At 38.3% G+C, this 13,525-nt stretch overlaps 1 protein-coding gene and 2 pseudogenes across 3 annotated transcripts in view; all 3 read left to right on the forward strand.

Moving 5' to 3' along the window:
- HS6ST3 (heparan sulfate 6-O-sulfotransferase 3) overlaps window positions 1–13,525 on the forward strand; it is a 631,758-nt gene that overhangs the window by 387,177 nt on the left and 231,056 nt on the right. The window lies entirely within an intron of this gene.
- Window positions 399–759, forward strand: LOC112655849 (cytochrome c oxidase subunit NDUFA4-like; annotated as a pseudogene).
- Window positions 1,774–13,525, forward strand: part of LOC112655794 (ubiquitin-conjugating enzyme E2 variant 3-like) — a 78,422-nt pseudogene continuing 66,670 nt past the window's right edge.

Raw genomic sequence — 13,525 nt, forward strand, 5'->3', positions numbered from 1 at the left:
TTTCTTCATTCCTGATTCCTTTCTGACACCTCCTGACCACAGTCCCCTATATTTTCTATTTCTTCCTTCTTAAACTTCAACAGCATGGTAAGTGTGGAAATGGCTGCATTCACCTTTCTCAATCTTTGACGGAGATTTTCTCTTAGGGACATAGTCTAAGTCCTGCCCTGTCTCTGTCTGCCTTTCAAGACATCATTATAGTCACATAGTAATTGAGAGCCTCTCTGGGCAACTGTTCTAGGACACATGAAAAAACAAAACAAGATGACAATGCCTGTTCAAATAGGATTTACATTCTGATGGTAGGAGAGAGACAATAGTAATCAAACAGACTTAGTTACAGGCCTTGCAGGAACTCGGATTTTTCTTCTCCTGCACAGGAGGCCTCTGCCACAACCATGTTATGCCAGATCATTGGTAGGGCCAAGAAGCATCTGAGCTTGATCCCCCTCTTCATATTTATTGGGGCAGGAAGTACTGGAGCAGTGCTGTATGTGTTGTGCTTGGCATTCTTCAATCCAGATGTTAGTTGGGATAGGAAGAATAACCCAACCTTGGAACAATCTGGGTCCCAATGATCAATACAAGTTCTACTCAGTGAATGTAGATTACAGCAAACTGAAGAAAGAAGGTCCAGTCTTCTAAATGAAATGTTTCACTATAAAGCTGCTTAGAATGAAGGTCTTCCAGAAGCCATCTGCACAAATTTCCACTTATCCAGGAACGATTTCCCCTCTAAATACACAAAATCATGTTGATGTATTGTGTTGGGGTTTACACTGAATAATAAATATCTGAAACTTGAAAAAAAGTAATCAAACAGATGCTTTCAGATAGTGACTAGTGCTATGAAAAAAAAAAAGACACTATGGTTTTTAATTCTCCACAGGTCCATATCCTTATCTTCACACATTCATGATGGACTCCTTTTAAGGAGTGCTGTTCCCACTCATAGACAGGACTCTATTTCTCTTTCCTCCCATCTCCCCTACAGACAGTCTGGGACACAGCATCCCCAGCAGTACTACTGGATACCTAATTTATTCAGTCTAGAACAATCTGCAGGGAGACTTTAGCCACCCTTCTCTCCCAGGGCTGATTGGTTCCAGGTTTTGCTAGCAAGTAATATAATAGCTCTCCTCATTTTGGTCATCGTCCACTGGGTGATCGCTGAAACCAATTGGGTTCCCAACTCCAAGAACAATTCTCAGAGACAGGAGAGTCAAAACACATGTTGAGAAAGAGAAATATAATCTTCACAGCTGCCCCTGCCCACAGCAGAGAGATCATGAACAACTTCAAGAATCTTAACTGATTTGCAGATCTTTGCTCTTTACACTGAAATCTATAGGAATACAAAAAAAATGGAACCATTACAGAACCCACTACTCCATATGGGCCATATCTTAGCTATACAAACATTGAGCAAAACCTTTGCAATTAATATATTTTTTACTTAAATCTAGGCCAAGCCGATTTCTTGAACAGAATATCTTCCTATAATGTTTGTGTGAAGGGAATCAGTTTCAGAATCAATTCTTCTTGTGTCCAAGTGACCATTTAGAAAAGGGGGAGTGAATCATGCTTCAGTTTCACATTGAAAACACACTTCTGGGTTATGTGTAAGATACAAACTATGAAGGATGGCAAGTAAGTTTAAAACATGTCTTCATATGAGATATTCTAAGAAAAAAATGTTGAACAGGCCAAAGCCAAAAATAGATGACAGAATCAAAATTTTTTCTTAATAGGATGGAATGATGTGTTTCAACCATGGATATGAAATATGACAAGATTAAATGTAAGGTATTGAATTCTAAACCTTATCCGTATTAGCTTAGGGTTGGAAAGACCCAACATGACTTTCTAACTGTTGAGGTGGAAAAAAGACCTTGAGGGATTTAGGAGATTGTGAACTTACCCTGTGTCTACAGTGTGGCATGGCCACAAAAGGGCAAGTGGCCAGAACAAGGGAAAATATAGATCCACAGACATCTGCACTGGTAAGCTGCAATCTGGAATATTGTGTCGAATTTGGACACTAACTCACTCACAGAGATATTTACAAACCAGAGAGCATTCAAAATAGGTTGAATCCAATGGAAGGGCATCTGAAAACTGTGTAATAAAATAAACTGTTTCTGGAACTAAGGAATTTAACACAGAGAGAGAAGGCTTGTAGTAGACATAAGTTTCTTTAAATATTTACATGGGCAGCATATGGAAGAATGAGTAAATAGAATTGATGTCAGGCATACAGGAATTCTAGAATAATCTAACAGTGGAACAAGCTCCGTAATAAAGTGGTCAGTGCTTTCTCACAATGGTCGAGTGAGAGCTTGAATAAATCTACAAAATATAAGCCACTGTTAGTTATCTTTTTAGTTATTATTGTGATCTTCAAGACAACTCATTGTTAGTCTTTCTCTTTGATCCACAATATGGAAAAATCCAAAATACTTGATTATTTTCTAGTTTTGAGTCTCATATCTATCTACATTCCTATGCACGCATAATGTTTGCATCAACTTCCACAGTACCATATTTGCTTTTGGATGTCTAATGGAATGTGGTAAGTAGTCCCCTGCTGGCCAGGAAGTCTTCCCAGGAGTGACTTGGGCACTCGGAGAAAGTCTGGCTCATTCTACTGTTTAAAAATGAGGCTCATTAGAAATTCACATCTGTATTGCTTTGAAATGAAGCTTGCACTAGAAACTAGAAGTTTTGGGAAATTATAACAACAAAGAAACTACTTTCAAAATTGGTATTCTAGAGAGAATCAAACAGATCTTTGTTAATTAAAAAATGGAAAACGCTTTTCCTGGTGAATATATAACAGAAATGTTTGAGAACATCTCTGTATACCACTAAGTCTTGCTGGCATTATCTATGCAGCCTGTGTCAGCCATGAGAAAGTTGTGGTGGCTTCTGTACAAGACTGAAATTTGTTTTTCATTTGAATCAATTCTTACTCAAATTTCTGCTACTTATTTGGATTCTGAGTTTGATAACTTAGCTTATTGTGCTCATGTTCTCCCATGTAAGAATTGAGCAATTATTTCAATTTACCTCATCAAACCATTGTGAGCAGGCTTCTCAGCTGAACATAGTCAAGAAAAATTAAAGGACATCTTACAAATGATGCTGGCATATTTACGATTCTGCACTCCCTTTATAGCCAAAACTACTCTTTTGAAAAGCTTAGGAGATATTTTAGAGCTGATCTCAAATTATATTCAAACCCACATCAATAATCACGAGAAGGAGGGAAGTGATATAACTCAATACCCTACTTCTGATGGAGATCAGACAGTTAAGAGCAGTCACTATAGTTTGTGTTGAAATTTTATTTCTCTCATAAACTTCACAACATAGGATCAAATCCTCATGAGGAATTAATAGTTTCTATTTGTCTTTCAGGTAGTTATTGAAATGTTAAATAGTTCAGAATTTACTACCTGTGTTCTTATTGCTCTTATAAAGTTATGCAAGTTCACTCATTTTCATCTTTATTTATAAGAAATTTAAAAACAGAAGTTCCAGGTAGAAAAATCCAAGACTTACTTTAAGAACCACATGATATGGAAAGTAAATATTAAGAAGAGGTGGAACATTAGCTGGAATACAGAAAGTAGGAAACACTACCCACAAATATCTGCTGAATTCTACACTCTGTGAAGATAGGCATGTCTGTATTATTCTTATACCTCCAGGGTATACTGCAGTGCCTGGCACATTGTAGGTACTTAATAAATACTTGTTGAATTTGCTAACATCATAAATTGCAGGGTGAGTTAGAAATAGAACAGCCTTATAGGGTGTTCTCTGAATTTATTCTTCAAATTATTTAACAGGAGGGACTTAAATTCCATGTTAATAGCTTCGCCTATAATAATAATCTTAAAATACTTTAATGTAGTAAATCTCAATCTAGACCATACGTTAGCCTCACCTGGGGCATTTGAAAAATCTCAGTGCTCCAGACTGCACCCCAAATCAATTAAAACAAATCCTTTGGGGGTGGAAACCAGGTATTCATATTTTCTTGCACCCACCAGGAAATTCTAGCATGTAATCAAGTTTGAAGACCATCATACCAGTAAGGTACACAGATATGTACACGTGTGTGCATGTGTGTCAGGCAATTTAAGCTCCATATTGTCAGTTTCACCCAATACCATTTCTGTTCTGTGGCAAGGGCAGGCATTGGGGGTATGGAGGGGAAAACTTGCACCACACTGCAGAAACTACATAAATATGAATGGAAAAAGAGTTGGTGCGATAAATCATTTCACTATTAATTATGCCGTGGCCTGTTTTTATGTTCACTCTTCTTTATAAATGAGATGAAATAGCTTTACAATGTGCCTAACATCGTTTTAAAATGCCACATAAATTCACTCCTGTTTTTATGGGGTTGAAAAATTTTAACACAAAAATAATTTGCCTAGCTTGAAGAATTTGCATAAAACCATCGTAGGGGTGTGTTAAAAATTACTCTTCTTCCCTTTAATGTAAGAGCGCAAGACAGGATGGAGGATAGATTTCATTCTTATGGTGCCCCAGGTGAATCTCACATTTGCATATTAAAGATTCAATTTAAAATAAACTCCCAAGTCACAATGGGCACTTACCCTACAATACATATTTCAGCCTTGACCTGGGATCATGTAAGGAAGATTGCTAGAGGGCCAGCAGTGTCCACAGTCATTCCAGCCACGTGACCTTTTGTATTCTGTTACAAATAATAGTAGGAGGAGAATCTGATCTGGGGAGCCCACCATTGATGCCAGAAAGAAAACAGTAAATTACAGAAATGGGAAGCTATTGTGATCTGGATGTCACTTCTTAAAGTCTTGTGGCATCGTTGTCCCTGGCAAGAGCTGGGCTTTTTATGGGAATTAGGCGAAAACTTGCTGATATTGACAAGTACTGTGAGAACAGAAGGGAATTGAGGATATTTTCTAGAAGAAATTAGCCCTGGAGAGAACAGCTTGGGGGATAGAGGGTATGTGTGAAGGTTAAGGTAAGCTCAGGTATGGCTCAGGCAGCTATTAACATCAGGGTGTTAACTTGGTACCAAAATCAGCTTAATGCAAATCCACCAGCTGATCCTAGCATCTCATTCCTCCTTTTTGGTTTTGCCCAGCCACTCAGACTAGTATTTCTTTATTCCTTAAAGGGCACTAGAGCCAGAGTGCTACATCAGTAGATCTCTTTCATCAGGGAAAAATTAGAGAGACTCTATTAATGTGGTATTTATTACTTTCTTAGTATTGCTTTTGAAACTTCAACATGATAGAACAGTTTTCCTTAAGATTAACCTTAGTGGTTCTCTTGTTGCTAAAAAAGAGAAAGGTGGAGAAAGAGAGAGAGAGAGAGAGAGAGAGAGTTCAGCCTAAGGATCTTAATGCATTCTGTCCTTAATACAGTCTTAATGCTCTATCTACCACCTTGATTGCTTTTTGCCTCATTTTCGTTTGTCATCTGAGTTGCTTTGGTGTTTGGCCAGTGTAGCTATGAGTAGTGTGTTTACCTGCTGAAATGGGAAAGGTTCCAGTTTTAGGTCTTATGGTTGCTTGGTTTGTAGTTTGTTTCTGGCTTAAAGGACTTAACAGTATCATGGGTGTTTTAAGGCCTGAGAATCCTTTTTTTAATCCTAGAGATTTGCTTGAAAGATGAAGCTGTCACAGGGGCACCCATAGAAGTCATAACAATTCCCTTCTATCCTGAAGCTTTATTTAGGAGAAATGCAGAAAAATGCAAAAGTTGCAAAATTATTATTTATAGAGAAGGACAAATCCAGTCTCCTTACATTTTGTTCAGTAGTTCTGTTTTTCTTGAAGTGTGGCTCCCCCTTTCCACCTTGGTCAACTTCATTTGTAACTGAAAATATTTTCCAGTTCTTATGGTTCAAATTTGTGTTCATATGGGGAATATCACTCTTCTTCGGTGTAAGACCAGACCCAGGGCCCCTGGATTCTTCCTCTTCTAGAAGGTTATACACTACATCCAGACATATCTTCCTAAGGAATTATACTAATTATATCCCACCTCTCTCAAAGACATCCAATGATGTGGAAACCTGCAGGAATCAATCTCGTGGCTCCAATATACCATTCCACCTTCTACTCTACAATGCCCCAGTTAGAACTCTCATCCTGTAAACTGACCTATCCACTGCCAACCAAAAATATCTTATACTTTCTCAGTTTTTCATGGTTTCTCATGGTATTCCTTCATGGTTATTCCAACTTCCTATATTAGTTGGATTTCCCAGAGAAACAGAATCAATAGGTCTCTCTCTCTCTCTCTCTCTCTCTCTCGACTTAAAAGGAATCAGCTAACATGATTATGGTGGCTGGCAAGTTCAAAGTCTACATAGCTAATAGCCCAGCTACTGTAGAACCAACCAGGAAGAGTGGATACTCAGTCTGCAGGCTGTCAGACAGGAGAAATCTCTCTCTTAATTGGGAGAGGCTCATCATTGTGTTCTGTTAGAGTGGATGAGACCCATTCACATCAGGAAGGGCAATCTGCTTTACTCAGTCTATAGATGTAAATGTTAACCTCATACAACATACCCCTATAGGAACACCCAGAATAATGTTTGACTAAAATAAATATCTGAGCACCCTGTGGCCCAATGAAGTTGACACATAAAATCAGCCATCACCCTTCCCCTACAACATTTGAAGACAGTTGTTATTATTCCCCTCAAAATATAGATCTTCAACCTAAACATCCCAGATCTTTAGTCATTCCTCCTACAGCTGAGTCTGGAGTACTCTAGTGCCCTAGCTGTGCTTCTGTGACTCATACTGCACCTTGTTTCCCACCATCCTAGTTCCAAAGGAGGAGGGCTGTTTCTTCTCCATTTCTCCAGGAGTGACCAGACCTCACTTGTCCTTTTGGTTTTATTTTCTGAGGCACTCAGTGGAAATTATTCTTGGGTGTGCACACTAAATAAAGAACTTCCACAGCCTCCACAAACCACCATTTATTTGTTGGTTGGATGTGTGCATTAATTTATTTGTGGTTTTCAATACATGTTGAGATAGCTTATCAGACTGGGGGAAATAGTGGCATGAGGAATTTTTGATGCTGGCTTTTTCAGAGTATATAGGAGATTAGAATATTAAATCCTCACTGAGTCAAGGAACAGCTGTGGCTCTCATTTGATTCCAGGCTTATAGAGAAACTGTCAAACTGTGCTTCTGGAAGTAATAAAAAAAATACTAGTTTTGAAAAGAAAACTCTTAATTGAACTTTGTAAGTGATATAGTGAAAGGTCCTCTATCCTTTGATTAAATAATTATAAAAAGTAAACACCAGGCCAATAATAATTTTTCACTTAGATGACTTGCAGAAGCATTGTTTTTGTCTAGGTAACAACAGTTTAGAAAGAAACCTGAGGAAAATTCTGATGATGTCTATAGAACTCTTCAGATTTCCTCACCAGCCGTACCATAACATAGGTTGAGAGCATGCCATGTTGTGTCATGCTTCCATGCCATGACACATGCTGTTCTGTCTGCCTGGAAAACCCTCTCATGCCTGATATGGTAACGTTTCACATTTCATCCCAAAGGTGCTTCCACCCAACAGTGGCTCCTGGCAGAGGCCTTCTCTGGCTTCTGCAGGCCAACTTAGGCATTCAGGCAATGTGCACTGTGCTGTATTCCTCTGTTACTTCACTTAATCACATAGTGTGTTGGTCTCTGTTTCCACATCGGTCTTTCTACCACACCAGCACCTTGGAAAGCACCACACACGTACACATACTTATTAATACTGCTGCCACGGGATCCCTGGGTGGCACAGCGGTTTAGCGCCTGCCTTTGGCCCAGGGCGCGATCCTGGAGACCCGGGATCGAATCCCACGTCGGGCTCCCGGTGCATGGAGCCTGCTTCTCCCTCTGCCTATGTCTCTGCCTCTCTTTCTCTCTCTCTGTGTGTGACTATCATAAATAAATAAAAATTAAAAAAAAATACTGCTGCCATTGTGCATTCCATGGTGAGCAACAGAGCCTGTCTCCTACCCTCATGGAGCTTCAAGCCTGATGTGAACCCAAGTCTTAGCATCCTTATAAATACCAGTGCTTGTGAAATCAACAAATAAAAATCGACTCCCCATAGACTCCTTAATAACAGGGATGGTATCTTATGGGTTGTTTTGGGTTTTTTTTGCATTCCCAGAACTTAGCATAATAAACAACACATACCAGATACTCAATAATTATGTGTTGGGTGAATGAAAGAATGATTAATTTAAGTAATTTCATTGTTGACTTCCAATTTTATATGAGCAAGTAGCTTTTGAGAGAAACCTCATTTAAAGGTTTATGTTAATTTCTTTTCATAAATGCTGTTTTGAAGCTGATAATTTTAGGGGTAATGAAAATTCAAAAGTCAGGTCATCTCCTGGGAGAACGAGTTGGAATCATATGACACTTTTACTAGCACAAGATATTTAGACAATTCTAATCATAGTTTCAGTAATTATAAAATTATTAATATAAACTGTCAGTTATATTTAGACTTTCAAGGTAGAATTTAACCTTTAACTCTGTCCAAATCTGTCATGTAAACAAGCTAAATTAACTGTCCTTTGAGATCGAAAACTAATATCATACAAGGATTTAGTCAGAGTGTGCTAGTTCTTTGAAGCTTCCCAGAAACCAAATTCAAATTCAAGACAATTAAATGTTAATAAATTTCTAGTGATCAGAGAGACAAATACAAGGAAGATGAATATTCTTTCTCATGCTTAGAGATGGGCTCTCAAAGTGATAAAATAAAATGTTACCTTTGAAAGTGACATCTTAAATTACAATGCTTGGATATCCTTATATAGAGAGTGAACAAGCAATTTTTTTTTTTTTTGAACATTGAGTAGGTGCTAAGATTGGTGAGCTCCCTTGAGAGGGTCATAGTAGGAATAAAAATGTATTCATTCATTCAACAAATGTCTATTGAGAAACTGCCATGGGTCAGGCACCATTCTTGATAATGAGATTATGACCATAAACAAGGAAACAGAAATCTTATCCTGGGGAGTTTACTGCTGGTGGGTAAGGAGATGAAAATACATAGGAAAACAAACACCAAATAATTACAAAATGAAGACATAATAACTTGCATATACTCAAGAGAGCATTCTGTTTCACAGTTCATATTTTGACATTTCTTTGGGAAGGGATTTAGCTGGAGTCTTGAGTTAAGGATTTACCTGTAAATGCTTACTCCACATGAGCAGTTTGCGTAGAGTATAGGAGCCACATCTCACCATTTCCCATTGCTCAGCTCACACATCTCCATCCCCTGGATTATACTTTTCTCAGTTTAGAAAATAAAGCTAATGTAGAAGATATCCAACTTCAGCTGCCAGCTCTGTATTGACCTTGTATGTTCAGCTCTGTAATTTTAAGACTTCATAAATATAAAAAAATACTTACTTTTTATCTTTACTTTGGCTTTAATTTCTCTTCTCTGTGAGAACTATAAACCTGCCAACTTTAAAGTTAGTTGATCTATTTATTCTGAGCTATAGGAATACAGAACGAGTCAGTTGTTATTTTTTTTTTAAGTTAGAGCAATACTAGCTGATATGCTATGGAAAAAGTTTATTGCATGCATTAAAAATGAAATTTGGTTTATTTCAATGGTTTGGAGCAATTCAAAGTGCATGTATTTATTGCTTAGATGCATGCTGCACACCTATTTTAGGAGTACAGAGGCTTATTATATTTTCAGTGTCTTTGCTCTTAAAAGTGTTTAACTTTTCTGAAGTATGATCCTTTGTATTTTTCTGACCACAGCCTTACAGGGTCATCTGAGGTCAGATGCACCTAGAGGCAGCTGATCCTCACTGCTCTGAAGGTGGCATGGTGTTTGTGCTGTGTGTTTCTGGGTTCTCTATAGCTGGCCTTTTACCAGCTTGTTACATCTGTGGTCAGTGCCAGGTCAACTAGAGCAGAAAGAGTCAGAAGGCAAGAATCCAGGACTGTGACCCAGACCTTCCCATCTGGATACTATAGACACTGTGGACATATATCCAGCTGCTCACTTTTGGAGCAAATGTAATGGGCTGCCAAAGTGGGTATCCAGGCCAGCAAGAGCCAACACAGGAGGGATTATGCAGTAAGGACCAACAGGGGCATCTGGACAGGTGGCTGGAGCATGGCAGTGGGTTTTCAGGAGTCGGGCACTTGGTATCAAGAGCTACTTTAGCAGGTCAAGGACATGCAGCTGAGGTTCAAGTGTAGGCATTTATACTGAAGGAGGTGTGAGGGTTGCACAGAGAAACACAAACTAGAATCAGCCAAACCTCAGGAGCCTGGAGGCAGGGGAGATTCATAAGCTGTAGCCATAGCACAAAGCAAAAGAATACAGCTACCAGACTGGAATATTAGGTGGAAGAAGTAAGACATCATGAAACAAAGTGTATTTGCAGGGATCCATTGTAACTTCTACATGTGAAATTTATTTACCTTATCCCCTGTCAGTTCTGCATCAGGATCCCACTATTCCTTGGTTTAATAGCACTTCTTCCCTCTTCCTAGGAACTCGAATGTCCATTGTTCCAAAATTTTTTTTTTCATTGTTCCAAAATTTAACATGTGCTTACTGAGCACCTATTCTATAAAGGCCATGTGCTAGATGCTGCAAGGGCCACAGTGGTCAATAAGGCATGATTTCCATCTCACAATGTTGATGACACTATGGTGGAGAGGTTTGACAAGGATACAAATGAGGACAAGTCAAGGTTCTGTATCATAGTTGTGTTATGAGAGGCCTAGCATGCCACAGTAGTCAGGGGCAGGAAAAGAGCTTCCCAGGAATGTTCCCCGTAAGTGTAGATTAAGGGGATAAGACTGAGGAAAGAGCAGGATAGACTGAAAGCATTCTTTAGGCTTGTTGGTATTTAGGACAACAAGAGACAAAGACAGCCTTGCGCAGACATGCCTACATTTGATAGAGTCTTCTTTGTCAGATTAATTCTACTAAATTACACTGAAGCTTTGTATGGTAGTTCCAGAACTTTATTGGCTATTTTATGCATAAGATTAATACAATCAAAGAGGTGCTTAGTTTTATCCAGATCAAATTAAATGGAGACTCAAAGAAGAAGGCCATGTCAGAAAGCATATGCATTTGTGACACCATCATGAAATGCCCATGATGGTCACAATTTGGTGACAGAAAAGAATCAAAGATAGCTATGGATATGAATTTGATTGACTCAGAGAATATTGGTACAATGAATAGCATTAGGGAAATTAGAAAAAGAAATTGGCCTGTGTGTGTGTATGTGTCTGTGTGTCTGTGTGGCACATGTACATACTTGACTAGGCTAGGTAATGAATGCCAACAACAGTAATACAAATAGATTGATTAGGCAGCTAGGTGGAAATGGATGTCAACATGTTGGGGTAATTGGAATACCACTGGTACCAGCTTGGGAAATATGTTAGGGATTAAAACAGAAGAGAGGTCAGAACCTCAGGGTTCATCCTCATTTAAGGGGATGGAAGAAAATTGAGGAGCAAAAGAAACAGAGAAAGGACCATTCAGAATAGAAGAGAACCAGTAAGTATAAGTGTTGCCAAGCCAAGACATGACAGTTTCATGGAGAAAGTGTTATATCTTGCTCTCGCTAAAATATATGTATTTATGACTTAAACATGTTTGAGTATATTAACTACAGTGGGATATAGTAGAAGTCAACAGTTAAGATGAAAAACAGTATTATAGCCACACAAGTACATATATCTATTAACATCCATTTTCAGAATGAGAACACCTGAAAAATAGCTGAGAGAAATCCCCTGTCTTTGCTATAACAAAGCCAGTGCTCACTGCACAAGTAATGTTCTATTTGGGTTCTCTGGTGAAGAGTCCAGGCGCAATCTCTGAATATGTGGGTCTCAACCTGAAAGATGGCAGCAAAGCCCATCTCATCAGCTTCGGGGCACAGAAGCCCCACCTCTTTCATCAGCAGCCCACACCCTCCTCCAGGGCATAATCCAGCATCACAGTCCCAACCTCCCTGAGGCACTTCTCATCATGAGCTAGAAAAAGGCACTGTGGGATTTCATGAAGTGTGGTGGCTGAAAAATGTTACAATCTGCAGAATAAAGTGAGATGCTGTATGGGTATTTGTGAATTAAGAGTATTAGACCTAATTCTCCTTCTGTTTTTTTTTTTTTCCCCCTTCTGCTCCTTTGAATACCACTGGAAACAGGGTTCTCAAAGAAAAAAAGGTCTGAGTGCCAACTTTCCAGAAAACATATGCCTTAAATTCAAGTCACATATGATATTTTTAAAGAAAACAATGAAATAAGATGGAGATTTATAACAAGAGTAAAATTATAACCTTACTGCAGAGTTGACTAGACCTAACGGAAACTCTACAGGACCATTGTATTTCGTGTTAACAGAGCTTGTCTACTGGTGATATTGGTGTTAGCAAACATGGCTTCCATTATGTCTGAATTACTTGGGTACATATGTAAATACCACTTCTATATTTAGATTCTCATGTTAGGTTCTGCCTAGAGCTCCATGAACAATTTGTTATTAGAAAATTTATGATCTGTAATTTGTAGACATGTCAAAAAATACACCAAAAGGAATTAATAAAGTCATTTTAAACAGATGGTTCTTTATAAAAAAAAAAAAAAGTCCTGGATGGAATACGGTGCACCGAACTGGAGCGAGATGTGGAAGACAATACATTCTTGTCTGAAAATCTTCACAGATGTCAATGACAATAAATGCCAGGCAGAGACAATAAATTATAGATTTTTTTAGTGGGAAAATTGCATCAAACAATTTATTTTCCCAGGATCTCAGCCACCTTAAGTTAGCACCATAGACTATGATATGTTGATTTCCTGTGTATAAGAATTAAGGAGAAATGGAAAATTTCAGAAGGGTCTAAAGGGTGAGATGGTTCTACACTTTGGCCCTTTGGATCTAAACCATTCTTAGTGTGACAGAATGAATTTTTGATCAACCCACTACTGACTATGGGCCTTTCCTAGGCTGTTCTTACATTTGGAGAGATATACATCTGGGCTTTCCCTAGTATGTGGGTAGGAGGGGCCGAGTTGCTCATAAAATAAAACTGCCTTAGGTTTTCATAATCTTATATTTATAACGCTTAAAAAAAAAAAAACCCTGGACTTGGGGGGAAGAAGCTTTGAATTTATTGCTAGCTTTTGTATTAACTAGGCATGTAGCTAGGTAGTTTGAGTTGTGTCTCCCATTTCCTTAGCTTTAAAATAAAGTTCCTTTGCAGAATAAGCAATATATTTTTTAGGCTTTACTCTCATTCTTACAAATCCATTTCTAGAAACTTATATCTAAATGGGCATCTTTGGTTTTCTATAATCACCCTTAGATTTGGCCAGAACTCAATATCCCTAAATTTGTCATTGGAATTACTCCTTGACCATTAAAAAAAAAAAAAAAAATCCTGCTTAGGTGTACTTTAGGGCAAATTGAGAAAATGATTTGC

This window comes from Canis lupus, chromosome 22 (genome assembly GCF_003254725.2).
Source record: "Canis lupus dingo isolate Sandy chromosome 22, ASM325472v2, whole genome shotgun sequence".
NCBI lineage: Eukaryota > Metazoa > Chordata > Mammalia > Carnivora > Canidae > Canis > Canis lupus.